The 24,243-nt window shown below is 45.3% G+C and overlaps 1 protein-coding gene across 1 annotated transcript in view; it reads right to left on the reverse strand.

Annotated features, from left to right (window-relative positions):
- Nucleotides 1-24,243, reverse strand: part of DPH1 (diphthamide biosynthesis 1) — a 1,562,622-nt gene that overhangs the window by 1,393,475 nt on the left and 144,904 nt on the right. The gene's annotated exons all lie outside the window — the stretch shown is intronic.

The raw sequence follows: 24,243 nt of genomic DNA on the forward strand, positions 1-24,243 counted from the left end.
TGGTGTTAAACTGGATCTGTAATTTTTCTTTTCTTAACCACAATTACTCCCTGGCTCCAAATGCACATGAAATGTCTGACTACAGTCATCGGCGTCATAAGAAGTCGTCACATAGCAACTAAAAAAATGCCTACTCCCCACTACATTTATGTCATTTTTAACCACCATATAGAAATCAAACAAAAATGGAGAACCTTACAGAAAACCAACAAAAACATCTGTCAAACACAAACCTCATTGGAGAAGGGACACGGATGATAATTCTGCAGGAAGTAACATCTGAAATAACATTACTGAAACTAAATACCTTTTCCTTCTCCTTCACACAGGCAATCGCTGTAAGAAGCTGGCTCTATATACACTATACCAAAGTAAGGTATAGTGTGCACAGAGTCCAGGGGATCCCCAAATGTTGGAAGAGGCTAAAGTAGAAAATAGCTTGTGGTAGTGTGGAAAACGTGTAATATTTTACTTGGCATAAGCGTCAGCCATTTTGGCTGTGGAGTCAATTCAAGTTTCCTTCGTAATTCTTTCATCTTTTCACTCTGCTTGTGCTATCTATTTTAGTTGACTTCCTGACTCAGCTAAAAGCAATGTCCGTGCTGAGAGTTTGTAGCTGCCAGTACACTTGTTAATGGTCAATCATATACTGCTGATGTAAGCACTCCTGTTCCCCCTCCCACTTTGCTGACCGTGTAGTTACTCCTCTGCCCCGGTTTGCTGACAACTATTTCTAAAACTTGTTCTACCGATTTCTGTTCACATGCTTACAATGCACAAAACCTGTACAAAAAGGGCACTGGTTTGTGAAGCCAGTTTACTACCTCCGGCAGCACTTGAGAGTGCTGTGTGGATGTGGTCCCACTCATGAGTGATTAATTAACTTGTTATTTATTTCCAACTCCAGTGCTGATCTCTATTTTGTTGGTCTCTGAACCCATGGACAAAAGGGTGACCCTGCACCAGTGTACCCCTAAAAATGTAAATTTCCACAGTAGTGTGAGCGAGCAGTAAGGCTTTATCAGAGGGTAGTGTTAAGCATTTATTGTACACACTCAGGCAAGAAATGATGTCAAACACTCAAAGACTGAACTCAAACCAAGTTATTTGTATAAAATAATATTATTTAGTTGTATTTCATTTCTAAAACCAAGCCAGGCCTGGTGCAGGTAAGTGAAATAATACTTTGCAAAAACAATACAGTTGTATGTACTTGTTTTGTATACAGGCGGGTCAATTATTTAGAAACAGTTACTTTGCAGCTACTGTGCAATTACTTTTTAGATTACTTTTCTTACTCTGTTTTATGTGCCTAGATATCACACTGGGACATTTCCTAGATAAAAGGTAAGTAAAACAGTTTTCTCAAAAAACTGTTTCTTAGGTTCGCATACAAAACACCCTCCACACAAGTTTTTCAGAGGAAAACAGTCAATGCAATCCTATGGAGGAAAATAGGGTTATCATTTTGAAGGTAAGTAAATGGTCTTGAGGGGTGAGTATCTGGGTTTAGCACAAGGGTTCCCCCAGGGTCAAAGATGCATTCTCAAAGCACCTTCAGCAGCGCTAGTCTAGGGCGGCCCCGGTGCAGAGTGCTGAGCCCAATGTTATCCAATGGGAGATAGGGGGACTCCACTTGGTAGCTGCACACGAGCAGGCCACAAGGTTAGGGAGCAAAGCTCCTGGACTTAAGCTCAGGGCAAAGGGGGATCTGAGTTAGTAAACAAGGTTCACCCACAGGGGCACAGGGACGGTTGGGTGCAGAGTATGATTTGGCATCTGGAGCCCTGTTGTTTTCAATGGGAGTTGAAGGTTTTGGATTTTGGCTGCAGGCTAGGTCTAGGAAGTCTTCCGGGAGGAACCAACAGCTGGGCAGGTATTTTGGAGAGCCCGAGGACATAGGTGCACCTCAAATTCTCTTCAAGGCGCAGGGTGGCTGTATGCAGGGGTGCCTTTTGAGGTCGGATTTCACCTTATCGGTCACTCGTGGTGGGGGGTGTCCGTGCAGAGGCTACAGGTGACGTCGGGGAGTCCTGAAGGGGTTAACCCATGGTGAAATTGGACTCTGGAACACTGGGGGAACTCCCTGGGATCTGTGGGCCACTCGGATCCGAGCTGTAGGCATGGGTGCAGTGGTAAAGCCAGGCGATCTCCACTGCTGAGCGTCGTCTTCGTCTTTCTTCGTAGGTTGCGGGAATCGGCCTTCTTAGTTCAGGGCTACTGGTAAGGTGAGCGTGGCCAGGTCAAATTTTGTGCAAGACTATTAACAGGTAACATAGCATTAGTTCTCATAGTGCTCAGAAGGATAAAGAAAAAACGGCCACCCATGTTTCAACATTTGTGGACTAAAAAGTCCCACATGTCATTAAAACAAAAGTCTTTATCCTGAACAAATGTCCAATGAGATTCCAAGTCCACAAGTATTTAGTCGTACAGAATTCATCTTTTAAGTCAAAGTGTCCAATTTTAGTTCAGCAAAGTCACAGCCAGTTACACATCGTTGTACTTCAGAATTTGTATTCCGAGCCTCATGAACACTGCACTCTATCCAAATGACAGATGTAGCTAATGTAGCCAACACGTATTTCGTCTTAGGGTGAATCTCCCACCGTCTTCCTCAAGGCTACAACAAGAACAAAGGGAACCCATAAGTATCTACATCATTAAGGTTAAGGACTTCCCCCTCAACTATAGGAGGCATAGTTAGGGAGCAAAGCTCCTGGACTTAAGCTCAGGGCAAAGGGGGATCTGAGTTAGTAAACAAGGTTCACCCACAGGGGCACAGGGACGGTTGGGTGCAGAGTATGATTTGGCATCTGGAGCCCTGTTGTTTTCAATGGGAGTTGAAGGTTTTGGATTTTGGCTGCAGGCTAGGTCTAGGAAGTCTTCCGGGAGGAACAAACAGCTGGGCAGGTATTTTGGAGAGCCCGAGGACATAGGTGCACCTCAAATTCTCTTCAAGGCGCAGGGTGGCTGTATGCAGGGGTGCCTTTTGAGGTCGGATTTCACCTTATCGGTCACTCGTGGTGGGGGGTGTCCGTGCAGAGGCTACAGGTGACGTCGGGGAGTCCTGAAGGGGTTAACCCATGGTGAAATTGGACTCTGGAACACTGGGGGAACTCCCTGGGATCTGTGGGCCACTCGGATCCGAGCTGTAGGCATGGGTGCAGTGGTAAAGCCAGGCGATCTCCACTGCTGAGCGTCGTCTTCGTCTTTCTTCGTAGGTTGCGGGAATCGGCCTTCTTAGTTCAGGGCTACTGGTAAGGTGAGCGTGGCCAGGTCAAATTTTGTGCAAGACTATTAACAGGTAACATAGCATTAGTTCTCATAGTGCTCAGAAGGATAAAGAAAAAACGGCCACCCACGTTTCAACATTTGTGGACTAAAAAGTCCCACATGTCATTAAAACAAAAGTCTTTATCCTGAACAAATGTCCAATGAGATTCCAAGTCCACAAGTATTTAGTCGTACAGAATTCATCTTTTAAGTCAAAGTGTCCAATTTTAGTTCAGCAAAGTCACAGCCAGTTACACATCGTTGTACTTCAGAATTTGTATTCCGAGCCTCATGAACACTGCACTCTATCCAAATGACAGATGTAGCTAATGTAGCCAACACGTATTTCGTCTTAGGGTGAATCTCCCACCGTCTTCCTCAAGGCTACAACAAAAACAAAGGGAACCCATAAGTATCTACATCATTAAGGTTAAGGACTTCCCCCTCAACTATAGGAGGCATTTAAGGGTCTCGAGGTAAGTAGTCTTAGGGTGACTAAACCCTTGGTGTACTCACCCCAAGTGGGGGACTGGGCACAATCCCGAACCCTGATTGGAGAGTGCCTGCCATCTGCAAAATTCGAGCACTTAAGAGTTGGCTACACTTTGCCCCCCCCACCCACCTGAGTGATGGGGTTGGCAGAGTTGGGCACACCTTCTCGGCTGTTCTAATTATTCCCACCTGCCAAAAAGGAGGGGAGCCTGCTCCTGATAGCAGGAGAGGCTGGGGGTCACATAACAATGGCAGCAAGGCCGTTGAAGCTCCCCTGCCTCAGATGGCTCTTCCTGACCTGGGGAAGGTGTGAACACCTCCGTCAAGGAAAGGCTTTGTTTCTGGGCTCAGTGAGCAAAGCTTCCCACCTCAGGGGTCCAGAAACTTGTCTTGTGGTGGCATGCTGGTATTTATCAGTCAATTAACCCACCAGAGGCATTTCGTTTTCCAGGGGACATCTCCAAGTTGTCTTCTGAGTGCATGGTATAATAAATCCCACAATGGCATCAGTATGGGTTTATTATGCTGAGAAGTATGGAGATCGTAATGACAAACTCCCAGACCATATACTTTTTATAGCTTTACTGAAATCACAGTGTCAATGAATGGAATTAGACACTGTAGGGCAGAGGTCTTCAATCTGTGGGGCCCGACCCCCAGGGGGGTCGTGGAGTCCTGTGAAGGGGGTCGCAGAACAGATTCTGTCAGTTTGCCTAAGTGGAGCTGGGCTGATGGAGGCCTAATTCACACCGAGGGGTGAAATAAATCAAAGCCTCATTAACAAGTAAAAGGTCTTTTAAAGCCCTGTGAAGTACTTGGGTGTGGCTTTGTGTGTGTCCAGTGAAGCTGTTTCAGCCGGCTCACATACACGAGGGGTTGGGAGGGGTGGGGTGGGGTGGCTGGGGGAGGAGGCTGTAGCCCTTTGAGTTCAAAGGGCGTTGCGCGCCTGGAGCTGTGGGTCCCGCCAGTAAAGCACGTGAAAGGTCCTCATTGGTTCAAGTCCCACGAGCCCTCATACCTGGTACCTGGTGCCTGTGCGGGAAAATATGCCCTTAGTCTGTTCTTCATGGTGAGATGTTGTTACAGCCTGTCTGCCCCCCCCCCACCCCCTGCCCCCAGCAGGGAGGCACAGAGATGCCCTCCCATGAGAGAGGAAGAAGAAGGAAGACGACACAGAGATACTGACCAATCCCCATGAGAGAGGCACAGAAAAGGTGGGTGAATGAATGATGAATGATGGATGAAAGGGTGGATGGCTGTATGGATGGAAGAATGGAAGGATAAAAAGGTGGACGGAGGATGGATGGATGTAAGGATGTAAGGAAGTGGCGGATGGAGGAAGGATGGATGGATGGATGAAGGATGTATGTATGGATGGAAGGATGAAAGGGTAGATGGATGAAGGATGGATGTATGGATAAAAGGTTTCATGTATGAAGGATGGATGGATGTGTGAAAAGGTGGGTGGATGAATGATGAGTGGATGGATGAAAGGGTGGATGGATGAAGGATGGATGGACGAAAGGGTGGACGAATGAAGGATGGATGGATGGATGGATTGATGAAAAGGTAGATGGATGAAGGATGGATGTATGGATGGATAAAAGGTTGCATGGATAAATGATGGATGGATGGATGTGTGAAATGGTGGGTGGATGAATGATGGGTGAATGGATGGATAGATGAAAGGGTGGGTGGATGAAGGATGGCTGTATGGATACAAGGATGAAAGGGTGGATGGATGAAGGATTAATGTATGGATGGAAGGATGAAAGGATGTACGGGTGAAGGATAGATGGATGGAAGGATGAAAGGGTGGATGGATGAAGGATGGTGCATGGATGGATAAAAGGTTGCATGTATGAAGGATGGATGGATGTGTGAAAAGGTGGGTGGATGAATGTTGAATGGATGGATGGAAGGGTGGATGAAGGATGGATGAACAAAAGGGTGGATGAATGAAGGATGTATGTATGGATGGATTGATGAAAAGGTAGATGGATGAAGGATGGATGGATAAAAGGTTGCATGGATGAATGATGGATGGATGGATGTGTGAAAAGGTGGGTGGATGAATGATGGGTGAATGGATGGATAGATGAAAGGGTGGGTGGATGAAGGATGGCTGTATGGATGGAAGGATCAAAGGTGGATGGATGAAGGATTAATGTATGGATGGATGAAAGGGTGAACGGGTGAAGGATAGATGGATGGAAGGATGAAAGGGTGGATGGATGAAGGATGGATGTATGGATGGATAAAAGGTTGCATGTATGAAGTGGGTGGATGAATGATGGGTGAATGGATGGATAGATGAAAGGGTGGGTGGATGAAGGATGGCTGTATGGATGGAAGGATGAAAGGGTGGATGGATGAAGGATTAATGTATGGATGGAAGGATGATAGGGTGAACAGGTGAAGGATAGATGGTTGGAAGGATGAAAGGGAGGATGGATGAAGGGTGGATGGATGGATGTGTGAAAGTCTGGGTGGACGAATGATGGATGGATGTATGTGATGAGGTCTAACAGGCGCATTTATGGTTGTCGATAGTTGTTGATGATGAGGAGTACCAGTTTCTAGAAAATTTTGTCGGAAGGGGGTCCTTACGCCTAAAAAGGTTTTACAAGGGGGTCTCGGCATCAAAAAGTTTGAAGACCTCTGCTGTAGGGGTACAGTACTCAAGCAACTGTACCTTCACCAGTGGTATAGTGCACCCACCTAGAAGGGTGTCTGACCTATACCATAGGCAGTGGTTTGCAGGCATGGCACACAGGTATGTGTGCCATGTCGACGCTTCACTTTTCTCTGCACCAAAACACGCAGCCTGCAATGGCAGTGTGTGTGTGTTAAGGTACAGGAATTTCTAGGGTGGCACAATATGTGCTCCAACCTTTAGAGGCCTTCCCTGGTCACAGTGCCCTTAGTACCATGTACCTTTTACAAGGGACTTACATGTGGCCAGAGAGGTGCCAATCGGGGGTACAGTAATGGGAAAGAACACAGGCTCTGAGAACCTGATTGGCAGGGAACCAGGGCACATCAGGTCAAAGTGCATCAGAAATCTAGCAAAAAAAAGTGACCGGGTTACTGCAACAGAAACCTACTTTCCTACAATAGCACAACGCATTTCAGCGATATGAAGAAAGAACCATCAGTTATAGATACTTCCACTCTCAAAAAAACTAAAAAGCCTACATAGCGGATCTCAAATGAGAGTCCTCGCCATCATTACACCAGCCTTGCAAGCAAATATTAGAATCCTATAATTTTTAAATCATTCAGTCTATCTATAACACTTATTAAAGATGCCGCTCTACAGTTGTGGAATGTCTAGCTAGCACTGGGCTACATGCAACTGCAGTCCCTCAATCAGTTCATGCTGAGTGGCAACCAGTTTTCAAGGGACAAGGAATTAAAGTAGGAATCTGAAAAACCCCCTTCCATGAAACAACAAAAGGCCCAAAAGTACTGCACTCGCCAGTCTGGTGTAGAATCAGAACTTTTCAGGATGACTGCTCTCCATCACTGTTAAAACAATAAAGGTTTCAGTGGCCTCTAACCACCGTCACTGCTCTTGCAATGTTGGATGTGTGGGCCTGGCCACCATCTTAGGCTCACCAGTGGCCTTTGGGGGGCAGAGACTTGCAAGACGATCTCTTGCAGCTTGGTACATATTTCTCATTCCACTTCGTGCAATCAAAGAGGTACCTCTTTTGATATCAAGAGGGAGCCACAAAAAAGCGAATCTTTCCCAGAGTGGTGTTATTTATCTATGAAGATATTCAGTAGTAAGAGCTCAGTGAGGCACAGAGCTGGGGAAGACATTCTACCGCAAGGCTTGCATGACCATGGCCCACTCTCCCCCAGTAAAGTTTCTTTCTAATGATTAACTGCTAGATGCATCAACGTTCGATTTTGCGAGTCCTTAATTGCAAAGTTTAAGGATTTGCATTTAGGGACTCTCAATCAGATGCATGTAGGATTTGCTAAAATATTAGCAATTCTTAAATATTCCTTATCTGCGACTCGCAGAGTGCGATTTGCAAATAAGGAATGACATCTCATTGATTCCTATGGGACAGGAGGCCCATAGGAATGAATGGGGAGGAATTCTCAATTTGCGATAAGCAATTAGCTAATCGCAATTTGAGAATGCAATCTCAAGGGTGACGGGTGTCCAAAGGCCACCCTGTTGCACCCCTTAAATTGACCTGGACACTGGTATTGCGCACACACATGTCCCAAGGACATGTGTGTGTGTAACATACAACTTTGTAAGATGCAATTTACCATGAAGTTTGATTTCACGGTAAATAGCGACTCTTATCAGCGAAATCGCTAGCTATTTTACATTCATGCATTGCATTTAAGGAATCTCAATTTGAGATTCCTTAAATGCAATCGCAAATAGCTATTTATGCATTTGAGATGCTGCATCCCAAATGCATAAATATCGGTCGCAGAGGGGCAGATTCTGAGAATCTGCCCCTTTGCGAACAGTATTTAGCTTGAAGCATCTAGCTGTAAGTCTTCTACAAAAATCCTGACTTTATTAATACCCCAAAACAGCAACCATGCATAAGGTGGATCTCATGATAGCCAATACAGCTCAGATACACAATTACTGGAGGTCAGCTTTACCAAATTGAACCTTCAACCCCCACATCAAGGTTGAGACAGTAATGCTTCATGCAAGCAATCAGCCGCCTGACAGATATCCAGAATAGGAAATCAACGCATGCAAAATATGCAACTTCGTTTTCTCTTGTAAAGGGAGCCCTAACCGCTTCAGGAGACACTTTTCTGTGTCAGTTTATAGAACAATTTAGTGTACAGGTAAATGCTGAAGATAATAGTGTGTTTGCTCATTCACAGCGTTCTCTATTTCAGCCCTCAGAAGCCAACAAATGTTTGTTCACCATCCCTCTACCCTTTAGACCTCTTCTGATATCAGCACTTTACGTGGATCTGTATGATGCAATCTCACCAATGCTCTTGATGTTTTCGAAGGGTGTGGAGGAGGAAATGCAAAAGAGAAATTTCTGAGGTACTCATTTAGATAGAAATGAAATTCATATTTGTAACACAACCTCCTCAAGAAAAAACTTTGAAAGGCAGTTTGCTTGAAATTCACCTATCCTCCTAGCCAAAGTAATGGTCAAAGAAAAGCTTTCATTTTCAAAGTGGTTTGCATAATGACTGTTGCTCTTTGGGCTCGGTAAACCACGGCCATAGGTTAGCTTCAGGCATCCCTTACTTGGCTTTTTTCACCTGAAGAGAGTGATAGCATAGCAATTGCTTTTGTCATAGAAAGCCGGGGTGGGACAGGGGTCCTGAGAATGCAGAAATGGAGGTATTGAAAGTTCTCTTGCCTGAAGCCATGTCGTGTGGTTCCTATAAGCCTATATAGGATCTGCGCGTTTAGACAACATAGACTGTGGGATTGGTGTCCAGACTGATTCCAGACACCCCCACCGGGTAGTTTGCCTGTATACAAATTATCTCACAGGGCCACTGTAAACTGCTCTTACCATGGAGAGAATAGTTTGTGGCAACTATTGAACATGACAACTCTGTCTCATCAGGGATCATGGAACCAGGACAGTACTTTTTGCTCAGCCACTCGTGCTCACTTTGTCTCAGAGAGATACACAGAATAAACTGTGGGGGCTTTTTCAATAAGCATTTATTGAACAAGCATCATTCTATTGTAAAATAGGTGTGCTGAAACAACCATAAGACAGAAACAGATATAAATGATTGTAAGCACCAACGGGTAAAAGGATGGCAGATTTCTACCATAGTGCTAAAACAATGAATAAAGGCAGGTATATAAATACATGACAGTAATGATGCATACTCCTACGATGCAACCCTAACTAGATGTACCGAAGTGTACCCAGTATGTATGTAGGTGTCAGAGCTAAGAATTGCTCTAGGATGAATTCAGCCCCATTACCTGAAGTGAGAGACTTGGCAGCCCGTCTTGGTCTCGAGATGGACACCCCGCGAGGGATGTCAGATCACTGTGAGATGGAGTGTCTGCACGAAGGGACCTCAGCGTCTCACATCAGTATATCAACATGGAAGTACTTTTTCTCCTCTCCCTGCCTCAGCAAAGATATGGTGTTTATATACCCAGAGTGCTACCCTCATGGGATCTACTTTGCTGTGTCATGTCGGACTAGGATGACAGAAGGAATTGCCCTTATATATAGTTATTATGCTGGAGATTGTAGCCCTGCTGAGATTCCAAGAATCGTCATGCATAATGAATGAGGCTAGTCTTTCGCAGAAAAAACCCATTGTCTTTAAGCAGTACCATAACTAGATAAATGGTCAGTACCAAGAATCGGTGTGTAGTGAAATATCAGGGGAAATATAGGTAAACGGTGTAGTTACTACCTCAGTCTATATTGGGGTACCTGTATGAAACATAACAGCAAGAGAGGAAGGCAAAAAGGTGCTTGGTTAGACTGATGTCCCCCCTTCCCCCCCCCATTTAGTTGGTGCAAAGTCTGTGAAAGAGGTTAGACATTACAGCCTCTGGTGTGGATGCACTATGGGCAACCAATGGACACAAATCCGGAGAGGGCTGTCAACACTGGTAAAACTGGGCTGGGCCTCAACAGCATGGCTGGACCCCGAAAAGAACATGGGAGTGAGCTGAGAGGTGCTCACATGAAATGAGGTTGACAACAGCACATCCGGATAGAGTACTGACTCATTTCGGACAGTGGTGAACGGATGTATGTCAGTACAACACGATCTTTTAGATCGCGGTACTTGACAATGCGGGCATTACTAAGCAAGTCGTTTCAACGACTTGCGTTGGAGGGCGCAGTTTTTGGAATATTATAATTTAATATTCCAACACCAGTCCTCGTAACAGTAGGGAAGGTGTTGGAATATAAAATTACAACAGTCCTTGTCCAACAGCGCCATCCAGCGCAAGTCGTAGTGGCATCGTTGTAAAGGCACTGCGGTGTAAATACCGCGTTGTAAACGATGTTTACCTGGTGAACGCTGCTTGTGCTGGAATAATGTCTGACAAAAGGGACATTTTACAGCCTCTTCATCAAGGTAAGAATTTGATAGGAGACATGATAACTGACCTCAAACAGCTTTAGGTGGTTTGGCAGAGGAACAGAAGATTGCGATAGCACTTCTTGACACAATTTAAAAAATCTGGATAAAGTAGAGCAGCATCTATGGAGGCCGAGACTCAACATGCATGTATGGCGACCAAGGTGAAAGGAATAAAGAGCATAGTCAAAGTAGTTGGCAGGAGGATGCAGCAAATAGAGGGTCGGGTAGAAGTCCTAGATGAAGACCTGAGGGCATATGCAGACTTTCAACATGAAGGGACTGGAACAATGTTAGAGCTTAAAGGCCTGGAAATCCAAGATGCAAGATAAATGTTAGAATTTTGGGATATCCCGCTATACTGCTTGTTGCACCACTGACAGAAATAATAGAGTGGCTTCTTGTTCTTAGGACCTCTCCAACCCTCAAAAACTGCAGTTGTTAGGGACATGGACTCCAGGGATCCCATTCTTAAAAGTGCTGTGCTTATGAAAAAGGACTCCTCCTGTCCCAAACATTAGTTCACAACACAGGTCAAAAGAAAGGAGAACCAGAAAGCCAGACAAGGACTGTTGTATTTTGAGGGGGTTAAAATTTCCAAAACGTGGTTAGAGGTGTTGCAGGATGGCAGGTCCAACATTGCGTACAGAGGTGGCTCTAACATTTTTGGAAAACATCAATCAGGTTAGAGGTGTTGTGACATTCTGATGCCAGTATTGGGTTTAAGAACAATGCTTAATTTCCCTGTTGGCTAACAGGTTGAACTAAGAAAAGGAGGCTCATATGTATGTACAGAGTCATCAAAGGCAACATGCAATTCTCCAGAAATAGCAATCTCAATTGGGAAGAAGAGATTTTTAAGCTCATATGGGCTTACAGAATCACACCCAGTGCCAGTACCAATGAATCTCCATTTGTCCTTATGAGGAGTAGACAACCAATCAGCAGGGACTTAGGGTGGATGTCAACATCAAAACAAATTGAATGATCACCAGAAACCATCAGGCGCAACATCGAAAAAGCACAATTGTGCTATAAAGAATGGTATGACAATAGACATGGTGTAAAGGATCTTTCATTTAAGGTTGGTGATCTGGTGAAAGTTTGTCTAGAAAGAAAGGTCACGAATGGTGAAAGCAGATTCACCACACCCCTTTGCATCTGTAAGTTGTACAATAACGCTGTTAAGCTCAGTGATGGCAAAGTGTGGCATATGAACAGATTAGCTAAATGCAGCAGAGATGGCAAACAGCTTAGTCAACAACATGTGTGCAGACGTAATAATAATTTATGTGTTGATTATAATGAACCAGAAAATTTACACAGATTTATGAATACTTGTGATGAAATGCATTCAAGAAACATTGACTCCAATGTTGACAAAGTCCCACCTTCTACTGAGCCAACTGATCAACACACACCTGACCTCCGTGATTAAAGTGATTCGCACTCTGATTCGGATGTTGTGAGTGACGGTCATGGTATCACAGGAAGATTTGGTAGACTCAACAACAAACCTAAAAAATCAACGATTTTGTTTGTGATTAACATGCACCTGTTTTTAATGTTAAAGAGAGAAAGATGTGTTGTAATCACAGTTACTGCTGCGTGCCATGATTATGGCATGTGACATATACTGACTCTAGACTCACCTACACGAGAGCAGGCATTACATTATCACACCTTCCTCCCCTTTGGTTCCTCTAAAATTCCACATTCCATGGCCAGGGGCGGCTCTAGGCTCATGGTGGCCCTGGGCAGAGAGCGTAGGTAGGGGGCCCCGGAAGAGGGGGTCTGGGCGGGGCGGAGCACGGAGGCCAGTGAAGAGGAGGTGTGAGGGTGTTTGGAAGTGGAACAGAGCCGGAGGCCGCCAAATCCCTGCCAGGGGCCGCCACGCAAATATGTATCCATCCTCAGAGGATTATTATATTAAGATTATATAATTGGCGTGGTGGCCCATGGGGTTTGGTGGCCCTGTGCAGGTGCACAGCTTGCACATGCCTAAGGCCGCCCCTGCCATGGCACACCGTTGGTGCTGTTATGTTAACATTTACTTGACAGTTGCTTTCCTGCTGCCGTACTGTGTAGGGGCTGTACAATAAAGCTTCATTCACCTAACTCCTGCGGTCCTGCCTCATTACTACAGTGCCCATAGTGCTAAGTTAAACTATTTCTAATAAAAATAATGAGAATGTTTGGTAAGCGCAACACATGTTCCCAATCATGAACTACAAAATCAGGCCCCAACCGGACCCTTGAATATAACCAGCAACACATATTCTAAACCAGGATGAATGTAGCTGCAGCCTAATTCTGAAGTTAAAATGACACCACCACGCTCCCAAACCAAAAGAGGCCTGGAAGGGCAATTTCCTTCTACAACCACAAGCCGGAGCTAAAGGCAGAGGAAGAGGTGTCCTTTCCCGTAAGGCAGGGCGCATTGGAAGGGTTAATGCATTAAAGGTTTTAAGGACGAGTCCCTGCTGGTGTAGAGCCACTTCACCGCTAATGGTCACATTTTTCCCTTACCGGCCCCACTGAAGGTAAAAGTGCTTGAGAAGCTGCCTTGCCTGTCAGTCAATATCTTTATTTCAGCCTAAAAGAGCAATATACATACATAATATATAAAAGCAAGATAAAAACACAAGGCATATAAAAGAAGAAAAAACATTCGACAGTAATCTATTTTGAACTCCAAGAAAGATGCAGTGAGGCAACCCACCTTAGAGGTACTCATAGTATTGTGGTCCACATATTGCCAATAGGCGCTTTTCAATGTCTGTTTGGGGACCATTACAACATCAGATGGTGTTAACTAGCAGTTGCCAAAGCAATCAGTCTCCACCGATCATTGACCACCCTAAACCAGGTAATCTTACTGGACTCCAAATGCCCCATTACTTCTTCTAAAGCGCCTTGGAGAAATACAAGTTCCAAGGGTTAACCATAATCTTCGACAATACATTAAAGGTTTCAGCCCCACTACATCATTGACTATCCTTAATCCATGATCTAGTCATAAAGGATAAAGGGGACTGGGAGCCTATTCAAACCCTTCAAAAAGGTTTTCAGCTACTTCAAGGGGCCCAGCATCACAAACGCCCCATAATTCAGTACGATACGGTGCTTTTGATGCTTTCAGATGAGTTGTACATAAGCATCTGGCCCCCAGTGATTGACCTCTTTAGATCTCTAAGACTTGGGTAGTTGGTTGGTATGCGGATGTGCACTAAATATTCTTAGATCTAAACAAAAACTCTATTATGCGGCGATACGAGAGGCCAAAGCCAGCATGACGCCACTCGCATTGAGCAAGCCAACAATAACCCCAAAGAAATCTTTGCAATTGTGCAGAGCTTCTTGGCCCCCCAATGCCCAGGTGGCAGTTAATTCTGCCTCTGAAACTTGGTGTAACATCTTGGCGTCATTCTTTCGGGATAAAATACTTTGCATCCAAGAGTCATTCGCGATTGTTGCTAGGAATGCTGGAGCGGCGTGGGCGCTGCCTATGATTAGGGCAGAATTGGCCTCTACCTTTTCCGAGTTTAGGCGTGTTGATTCTGCCAGCTCTCACAAATCCTAAAGGCCCTCAGGTCTGGCTCACCTAACGATCCTTTTGCAGCCAGACTATTGTCTGATTTGGCAGAAACCGTCAACACAGAAGTGAATTTTATGGTCAACAAATCACTCCGGGATGCGTATGTTCTTGAGGCATGGAAACATGCTCTGATCCTCCCACTTCTTTAGAAGCCGTCGCTTGACCCGTCGGTGCCTGAGATCTACCGCCCTATCTCGCTTCTGCCAAGTCTGGCTAAAGTATGCAAGAAGGTAGTTACCTCTCAACTCACCAACTTTGTTGAGGGGGCAAGTCTGCTCCATCCGGCCCAATCTGGCTTCCGTGCTTCCTATAGCACTGGAGTCCGCCTTGTTAGAAGTCACAGAGGCGATCAGGGAGTGTCTGGATGCCAGCAGGAGAGCATCGCTGGTTATGCTTGATCTCTCTGCGGCATTCGATACTGTGCCTCATGCCATGCTCCTTATCCGCCTGTCAGAAATAGGCATCTCTGGCACGGCCTTGCAATGGATTAGCTCCTTTTTGGAAGGTCGGCGACAACAGGTCTGGCTCCCTCCGAGTACCACAGGGGTCCTCACTTAACCCTCTCCTCTTTAAAATCTACGTGACTCCACTGGTGTATCTTGCGGAGTCACTGGGGGCTAAAATTATGGCATATTCGGATGACACCCAGTTGTTGTTCACTTGGAACAAGGAGGACGACTCAGTTGAGTCAGCTCAGCTTTGCCTGTCCTCAGTCTTCCACTGGCTGGCAGAGACACAGCTGAAATGTAACAAAGGGAAGTCTGGGGTGCTGTTGTACTGCTCTTTCCCGGCGGATTTTAGAGAGAGGCTTTGGCCTCCCGACTTCCCTCGCCCTTCAGAGAGGAAAGGTGCCGCCAAAAATCTTGGCGTCTGGTTCGATGAAAATCTGAACTTTGTGACGCAAGTAAAGATACTGTCTGGCACTTGTTTTGGCATGCTGAAAAGCCTGAAGAAGTTTCTTCCCTTTTTGCCTAGCACAGCCAGAGAAACTGTGGTCTGTGCACTGATCTTATCCAGTTTGGATTATGCAAACGCCCTCTTGGTCGGCTGTTCGGGTTTCCTTGTGAAGAAATTGCAGGTGGTGCAAAACTTGGCAGCCAGACTTCTTGTGGGTTTGGCATCTAGGCATTCTGTTCGGGCGCATTTGCGTTCTTTGCACTGGCTTCCAGTCGAATCTCGTCTGAAATTTAAAATGCTGACAATTGCTCATCGGGCTCTTTATGGTTTAGGTCCCATCTATTTTCAAAAGAGATTCGCCTTTTATACCACAGGGAGACAGCTGAGCTCCTCTGCTCAGTTGTTGAATGAGACCCCGAGGTTTGAGCGTCAGCGTCTTGGTGGAAATTCCTTTCTGCGCAGAGCAGGTTTAGCCTGGAACATGCTTTCCCTGGCCCTGCGTAGTATTCTAGACCCACTGCTGTTCAAAAAGAAACTAAACATGTTGCTCTTTTAATTTGGATCAGTGTGCCTCCCTTTCTTTTCTGAAGTAAGTGCTGGGATACGCTCGAGTAGCTGTGCGCTCAATAAATTAAATATAACATAACATAACACTGGGCTCTCAAAATACCCCCTCCCCCCCCTAGTATTGCTCAAGCTTTATTTTGTGCTTTGGAACATGGAATGACCAGCCAAAGTGATCCGATAAGGTCAACCCCTAGTAATCTTACACTGGAACACGCTCTAAACTTTCACCATTGAGAGTGGAATTCAAGCGGGTTGTAGCGTAAGGATTAAAGACCATCTATTTAGTCTCGCCAAGGTTGATCTCCAGGCCCGCTGTTTGCAGAAGGGCCCGAAGCCATCCAAGAGTTTTTGAATGGGGTGATCTTACAGTCATTGTGCTCGTTGCCAGAAATCAGGTGCTGAGGTAGGGACAGGAGATCAGTATGCAGGTTTCTGTTTCATTACTGAGCAGTTAACGCTTTTGGATTTTCTAGTGTCTTCAAGACCGAGGTGGTTTGTCTGAACTCTCATGGTGACTGTCCTTCCATTAAGAGCTGAGGATTGTTTGCTTCTTCATCTTCAGTTTGGTCTTGAAGAAAGTGACCGTAATCTGTCGGCGGTCAACAGGTTGTGGGTATTTTTGGGTCATTCTTCATGTATTACATTGCCATTAAGGCTGCTTTGTCAAGAGTTGCTCCCGCTTCTGCGCGGGCAGAACTGGAAGAGTGGCAGGGACTGTATATCCAGGGACCTCTTCTCTGATTTTCAGAATGAGACTTGGCTTGTGTAGGGCTCTCTATTCATTCTGTGGATGTTGAAATTATTTTTGGCATGCTTTGACTTTGCTCTCCGGAGTTCGGAGGTTGAAGGCATGCTGCTTTTCAAATGTGTCCGCCTGCTTTGTTTCAACAGGATAACATTGCTCAATGATCGGGCCAGACTAGAAAGCCTTGCGTGGCCATAGTGATACTTTTCGAGATGCCTAATGTAGCCCTCACCACTGTGAACATGAGCTGCACAGAAGCACCTTTAAAATAGCCTCATTTGTTTACCAGGAGGGCTAGAGGGAGGGTGGAGCTGCAGCCTAGAAGGTGTGGTGTGGAAGGCAGCTTATTTTTGTAGATCCTCGATCTAGTCCCAAGCGAGTCTCTATGGAGAGCTATGGTGGAGATGGAGGTGCCTGTCTATCTTTTAAAAGTTGTCATTAAGCTACATACCAATAATTTTGTACTGGTCAGGTGTGGACCCAAGGGCGAGCTGCTGATCCTATACCTGTAAATAAGGAATGAGGCTAGGATGCGTGCTGGCCCATCCCTTTTTCTCCTCTATATCAATCGTTTTGTCTCACATCTGAGAAATGAGTGTGATGTCACAACCTTTGCTGGGGTGAAGGGCCTGGGCCTACTGTTTGCAGATGACACCCTCTTGCTATCCAAAGCTAATGATGGCCTAAAACTTTAGTGCCAGATCTACAAAAGGTCAGACTGGAAATGGAAAGACAAAAACCACCAAAAATCTCAACATGTTGCCTCTCATACCCCAGAATGAAAGCCCTGGTAACCCATACATGGTAGTATGTGCAAAAATCAATGTCTCAGAACTTCTGGGTTCAATAAAGACTGCAGTTAGGGCTAGAAGTGGAGTCCAAAAAGAAGCAAGCAATGAGTTACAAACACATGGACTAACAGATGCAAATAGATCAGTAGCCTGTTTGCTTGAAGATGTACAATGTGTTCAATGGCACCCCCACTCTACCATCTGTCAATGGCCTCCACAGGATTACTATTAGAGATGGGGAAGGGCGTTATAGAGAAAACTCCCAGGGAAAGATTAGCATGAGCAAATCTTCATAACTTCATACTCTGAGAGATTTAGCTACCAGTACTGAACTTCTGGTACACCAGATACCAAAGCTGCTACCAAATGCTACCCAAAGGGCTTCAAGATAACCATGTTCATGGTACAACATAAACCTACGATGATGGTTGTTGGTCACAAGTAAGAACATTCAATACCAAATCAAACTAGAAGGCCACATCTGTGAATGTAGGATCCACCAATCCTCATTGACCAGGTCCCCCTGCATCCCATGCCAGTCTAAGACTGAGCACGTGAGCTACCACAACAGCTGGGCCAGCCATTCAGACTTCCAATGACCTCAGTCATTGATAGTAATAGCCTCCTATTCCTGTCCTGACCCATGCCCTCAAATAAGCAGTCCTGTGTCTGAAAAAAAAACAGCAGAGATAATTATGGCCAATGGTCATACAAGCAGTGCAGACTGCCTCCTTCTTACAGACCCTCTGGTGCCAAAAGAGGCCTGACACTAACAGTCATCCAGCCTGGAGCACTGTAGAATATCATAGTCTGATCTCTCACCAGAGTGGAAGGAGGTCAGCAAAACTCCAGATAGAAAGACTTGAGAACAAAGAGGTTGAATCTGGTGCTGCTTTTGGCTCCTAACTAGTAAGGCGCCTTGACCGGGATCAGAAGGCAACTATCCCCCAAGAGATGAAGGGCACCTGAACCCCACTTCCTTAACAAATTATCATCTATAGGCAGCCCTTCAACAGATCCCCCAAGAAGACCAGCTATGAGACGACTTCCAGGTTACACTCTATGAACATCCTGTAGGACGAAGCTGTTCCAGTTTTAACAGGGCTCAAAGTCTGTACCTGGAACAACTACTGAAGACCCACACTCTGAGTCATCCTCTAAACAAGAAAACATAGCCCCCCATTATGGAAGCAATGGATAAAACAAAAGAAGCAGCCTACAATTATGTTGTATTGAAACTGGAATAACGTTCATCCACTGCTTATATCTACATCGGATCACGGCACAGAGAAGGTAATTGATCAGGCTTGCCTGAAGGACATTTAGAAAATATTGGTGACTGCCCCACTAGAACATCTTCGCAGTTTGTCACAGCCTGTCCGTTGGACTTCTCCCATAAAAGAAAAACAGCATGCAATACAGTCCTCCCAAGTAGAAGTCAGATCCAGCTAAAGCACTCTCGTTTCTCTTGTCCACAGGTTTCAACGTACCAAAGACTGGATCAACACAACTGGCCAGCACATGGACAAACAAGTGAACCTGATGCAAGCCCCTTGTCTATAACATATCTTTTGGGGTTTCTTACTTGTAAAAGCAGTTGAAACCAGAAGAAATAGAATATTGAAGTTAAAGACAAATCGGGAGGTAGAAATGCTAAATTAGAATCCACAGATGGCCTGCGTGCCCCAGCATTTATACTCCTTAAAATACCTGTCCCCTTGCCTTTAGTAGAGCCAAAATGCTCATCTCTTCTAGAAGCCCAAGAAGAGTAAGTGCAGGAGGTGGACAACAACCACTGTGAAATGATGCCACGAGGAAGAACACAGACAATGGCAGCAATGCCCAGAATTGTGTAAGTTATGACATACTGGAGATGGGCGAGTCTAGATATACTACTGCCTCCAGGCTGACTTAGGCAACCGAGAACAACCGGACCAGGGTCTGAAGACACGATTATGATATTAATAATACAGTAGGACCTGAAAATTTGTCTTTTAGACGACCATTTCTGCCCTTCTCCACCCAAGCCCTTCTCATGATTGACATAAAACTGAAGAAGTCACCATGATACTGCTTTGCTGTACACCATGTTCCATATGGGTCATTCTAGAGAGCCAAGCATCTAAAAGCAATAATAGGCAGTCCAAATGGAGGAGCAAATGAGCGCAAACCCTTACTCGACACATATCTCTTAGGTAGAGAAAGGAATCATCCTGACTGTCCCCTCTACGCCAACACCCCTGGAGTGGCACTCCGAGCTTTTCAGGCTCAGGACATGACCTGGCATGTTTGAGCTAACATTGTGTGGACTATAGCTGCTGCAGATTTCTGATCTCAGTGTCTAGTAGTAGTAGTATCAGTGCATATCCAAAAAAGATTTCGGACCTCTCGGTTTTCCATTCCACATAACATGATACCAACAGTCATCCTACCTGAAACCTATAATCTCATTATGGAATGCCTGCAAGGGAGGGAGACCACCAGCTTCAACCTGGTCTTTGTTCAGCTCCAGTAGTAGCATACCATCAGCACTTGCCACCTTTGGTAGCCCGAAGCACTAACAGCAATACCTATTGGTCAAGAAATTTTACCAGTGATCTATGTAATCTGCTACTTGATTACAGCAAACTGTTGTGCCGAGGCAGAGTACTCCCAGTTGCTACTACCATGCATATGGCTCTGACACTGAAGTTCTTGGCAGCCTCCGCATGCTAGCATTACCCCTAGAGTAACCTGATCTAAACCTGAGGCTCAGAAACACAGCCATTGTAGACCTAGGGACAGACATCGTCTGTACCCTGAACAGCACATTATTTTATACGTCAGCAGTAAATGTTGAGAGGTCAAAGGTTATGCCCAGGGCATGCGCCATTGCTCACAACTTGCAATCTCATGCTCACTGCTGAAGGGAACAACTGCATAATGAACCATCTTGTCCACTATTTATTGTTCCAAGAGCCCCCTAAACCCAAAGAGTCACAGGATCAGCATCCTAGGTTCATCTGATGGTCTATTCACTGTGCTCCTGATCAGCTGAGGTTAAAGTGAACATTGAGGTCTGGGGCTGCGACTGCCTTGTCCAGGAATGTTGTCATTAACTACCTGTATCCAACACCTACAATGAAGATGCTAATTATTTCAAGCCAAGTACTCATCTAAAACAGACAATCCAAGAAAGCAAAATGTTTGAGGGAGATAGGACCTTTTTCAGGAGCCACTTCCAGGATGATGGATTACCTTTCGATTTTATTTAGTTTTTTTGTCTGCAAGTAAAGCAATAAGTGCCAATAGTGTACATTTTAATGGAGTGTCCATAGATTCACCTCAGAGGTAAAGACTGGGAAAGAGGAAGCGGTGTCAAGATAATGGATGCTACCACTGATCTACATAACCAATCCAGCCCTTCTGAACTAGCCTATTCCCTTAATATATGTATAACTCTTAATTTATCCTGTTGAGTGTGAAGGATGGCCTCATATGCTACCTCTAATTCCTCCACCCACCCCAGGAAGTCTTCCCTCATCAGACCAAAACAGACCCCACCGGCACCGGTAGGAACAGGCGAGTTCGGCTGCGCGTGCCTCTTGCAGGTTATCTCCAGCAACCCACCACCTTTCTGTTTGGGGAAGGTATCGCTAGAAAGGGAAAGAGTCTCCACTTTCCAACATTGTCTTTTTCAAACAGATCCCAGCTTATGGAGCATGGTTGCAACGAAATCCTCGAGCATGGATCCCACTGGACATTGTATGTGGAAGTTCACCACCCCTTGGCTTGGGTTAACCAGCCCTCTGGGGCAAAATTTAATTTATTGATTTTCCCTTTCCTGGAAGGTGGGAGGGGGGCAATCAGCCCACCGAAGGGAAGGGAAAATTGGATAGCCATTTTGTTCATGACCATGTGCAGCCTGGGGCCTTTTTGGCACCATCGAGCAGCACACAATTTGAAAAGGCATTGTTGAAAAGGGAATAATCTCCCCTTTCCAGCTATGCCTTTTTCAAATTGATCCCAGCTTGTGGATCGCACGTGCACAGTGATCCATGACCAGGGATCCTACAAGACGCCATGTTTTTTGTTTGTGAGTGTGTGTGGAGGGGTGGGGGAAGCGGTGGTAGCCCCCCTTGACATGATCCAACCCCCAGGTGGCAAAATGATATAGATTGATTTTCCCTTTCCCGGGGGCCCGATCTAGTCTTGAGGTGGAATCACCCCACCCCCACCACACTGAAAGGATGTAAATTTCTAGCAAAAAAAATATGCCATGGCTAATATACATGTTGTGGTGGGTGAAAGAAAAATGTGAAAGGCTAAATAAGGGATCCATGGCTGGAGTAGGTTCTGCCCCTCCCCCATGATCTATGTCATGGGTGGAAGTAAAATGTGAATGGCACAATTGCAGTCGGCAGGGCAGAGGAGCAGAAGGTGCAAATGCCTAAATTAATTGCCAATCACCATACACAGTATTCATTTCTACGAGTAACTCTGCTTTCTATCCAAGCCAGAAAGTCTTACATAGAAAACAGAGATGGAGTCACTTTGGATGACTGCTTCCGAAGCACCAACTCAAATATCGGACGAGAGCTCAGAGGCAGAGTCTGTTATTGAGACAGCAGTTGAGGGAGAGGGTCAGGGAGAAGAATCTGAAAGCGATTTTTCAGTAGTGCCTTCCGATGAGGACTCTTCTTCCAGTGATTCAGAGGAGCAAAGCCATGGCAGTCATGATCTCCCTTCATAAGCATAATCTGTGTAAATGTAAAATGTAAATGTAAATTGATACTTGTATAGTGCACTACTCACCCGCAAGGGTCTCAAGACGCTTGTACGAATACCACTGTGGAACCCATCCTGGCTTTCCCTGTGAGGCGTCCACTCCTGGGCACCCCCAAGGTGGAGGCCAGGCATCCTTAGCGTTGTGGGGGCCTTTGTGGAGATTAAGCAAGCTATTGCCCAGAGTTGCAGAGTGGGACTCCATGATTGGAATAGGCACAGAGGTGAGAATTATCAGGTCCGTGGAATTTTGAGCCCAAGACCCGCCGAGGCGGGGAACTGAACCCTGGTCCCGGGCTAGACCTCTGCATCAGGGTCTGCCGCTCTAACCATTGAGCCACACTTCTCCAAAGTTTAGTCTATGAGATCCCATAGAATGAAACCTATAGGTAGAAGGTGGGTGGTTAATCTCAAAGTGAAAATTTGGCTACAGCACTAACCTCCAATAGTGGCTGGTGGCATATGTGTAGTGGTGATGTGTGGCTGTTGGCTGACATATGTCTCTAAAGGCTGACGGTATGTGTAACATTTGGCTAGAGGAATGTGTTAGCTAGCTGTACGTGGCTCTTGGCTGGTAGTATGTGTGTATTGGTTTGCTAGAGATGTGTTTGTATGTAAGCTGACTGATGACTGGTTAAGTGGTAGTGTGATTTTTCAATGTCGTTGGTGTCTGAATGTGATGGGCCCTTGAATGGCCGTGGTTTGTTGTTGAAAGGCATTTAAACAGACAATAAAGAGGTTGGTGCCTTCAAGTCACTTTACAGCTCAGTACCACTAAGCAATGGACTCAGTATTATGACACTGTTGGTAATATTTACTCTTTGACCCTATTACTACTGAAATCGCCAAAACCAATTGGACACAAGTCTGTACTTTAGTAGTGAATGCACTCCAAAGGAACAATAATGCCTCACATCCTTTAAAACTAAGCACCCGGAGGACTGAATTACATGGACCCCACTTATTTACCCACAATGTCTTGCAAATATCAACATTTGCATAAATGGCTAAAATCACGTACATTTCTAAAATTGCAACTTCCAGAGGCTGAGGGGATCACCATAATTCCTTCTGCCCAGTGTTTACATACTTTTCCTAATCAAAATGCGACTCGTTTGTGTGGCTTGGTCTAGAGCATGCAACACAAAAGACCTGACAAATACAACATGGACTGTTCAGCTATGGGGATAGCTCTGGTATTTGTAGCCGTGCCAGGCAACCACAAATAGACATCTACCAAACCCAGACATCCGATGGAGTCGAGGATGTTGTGTCTTGCCTGGATCCCATGGTGTTTTCTTATCTAAAATGCCATGCAAACCTCACCTAAAATCATGCCTTTTCCTCACATTTCTGTGACGGAAACATCTGGAATTTGCTGGGTTCCACAATATTAGTATCACCCAGCGTGCCCACACTTGTGACAATAAAAATGCGTGGCTGGGCCTAGTGCCAGTGACAAGAGCAGATCAAACCATGTACACTAAAAGTCCTTTGCGAGAGCTCCCATGGTCCCTGGTTGGATCCATTCCCAATTTCAGACGTTACTGTCCCAGAGATGTGAAAAAAAACACAAGTTTGAGGTTTTCAAGGTCTTCTGGGTAAAAAAGTGTTGTGGGATCCACACAAGCTACTCCATCTTGGACACTCCTAGGTGTCTAGTTTTCAGAAAAGCCGGGGTTTTGTAGGTTTACGTGGGTGGCAGTCGAGCCAGGGCCCAAAATTCCTAGTTACCCATATTGCCAAACTGGGACATTTTTCTCTTATGTATTGTATGCCTCCATGTTGTGTTTTAGAGCGTTTGGTGAGGCAAAGCTGGGCACAGCCAGACAAGTGTGATACCAATTTTATCAGGAGAACTGTGCGAACACTGCATGGTATAAATGTTGTTGATCCCCACAGCTTACGGAACTTTCTTTCATATAAATGTAAGGAAAATGCATGTTTTTAGACAAAGTTTGAGTTTTGCAAGGGTTTCTGGGTAAGAAACATCTTGGGATCCACAAGAATCACACCCCTCTGAA

The sequence above is a fragment of the Lissotriton vulgaris genome, chromosome 2_1 (genome assembly GCF_964263255.1).
Source record: "Lissotriton vulgaris chromosome 2_1, aLisVul1.2, whole genome shotgun sequence".
Lineage (NCBI taxonomy): Eukaryota > Metazoa > Chordata > Amphibia > Caudata > Salamandridae > Lissotriton > Lissotriton vulgaris.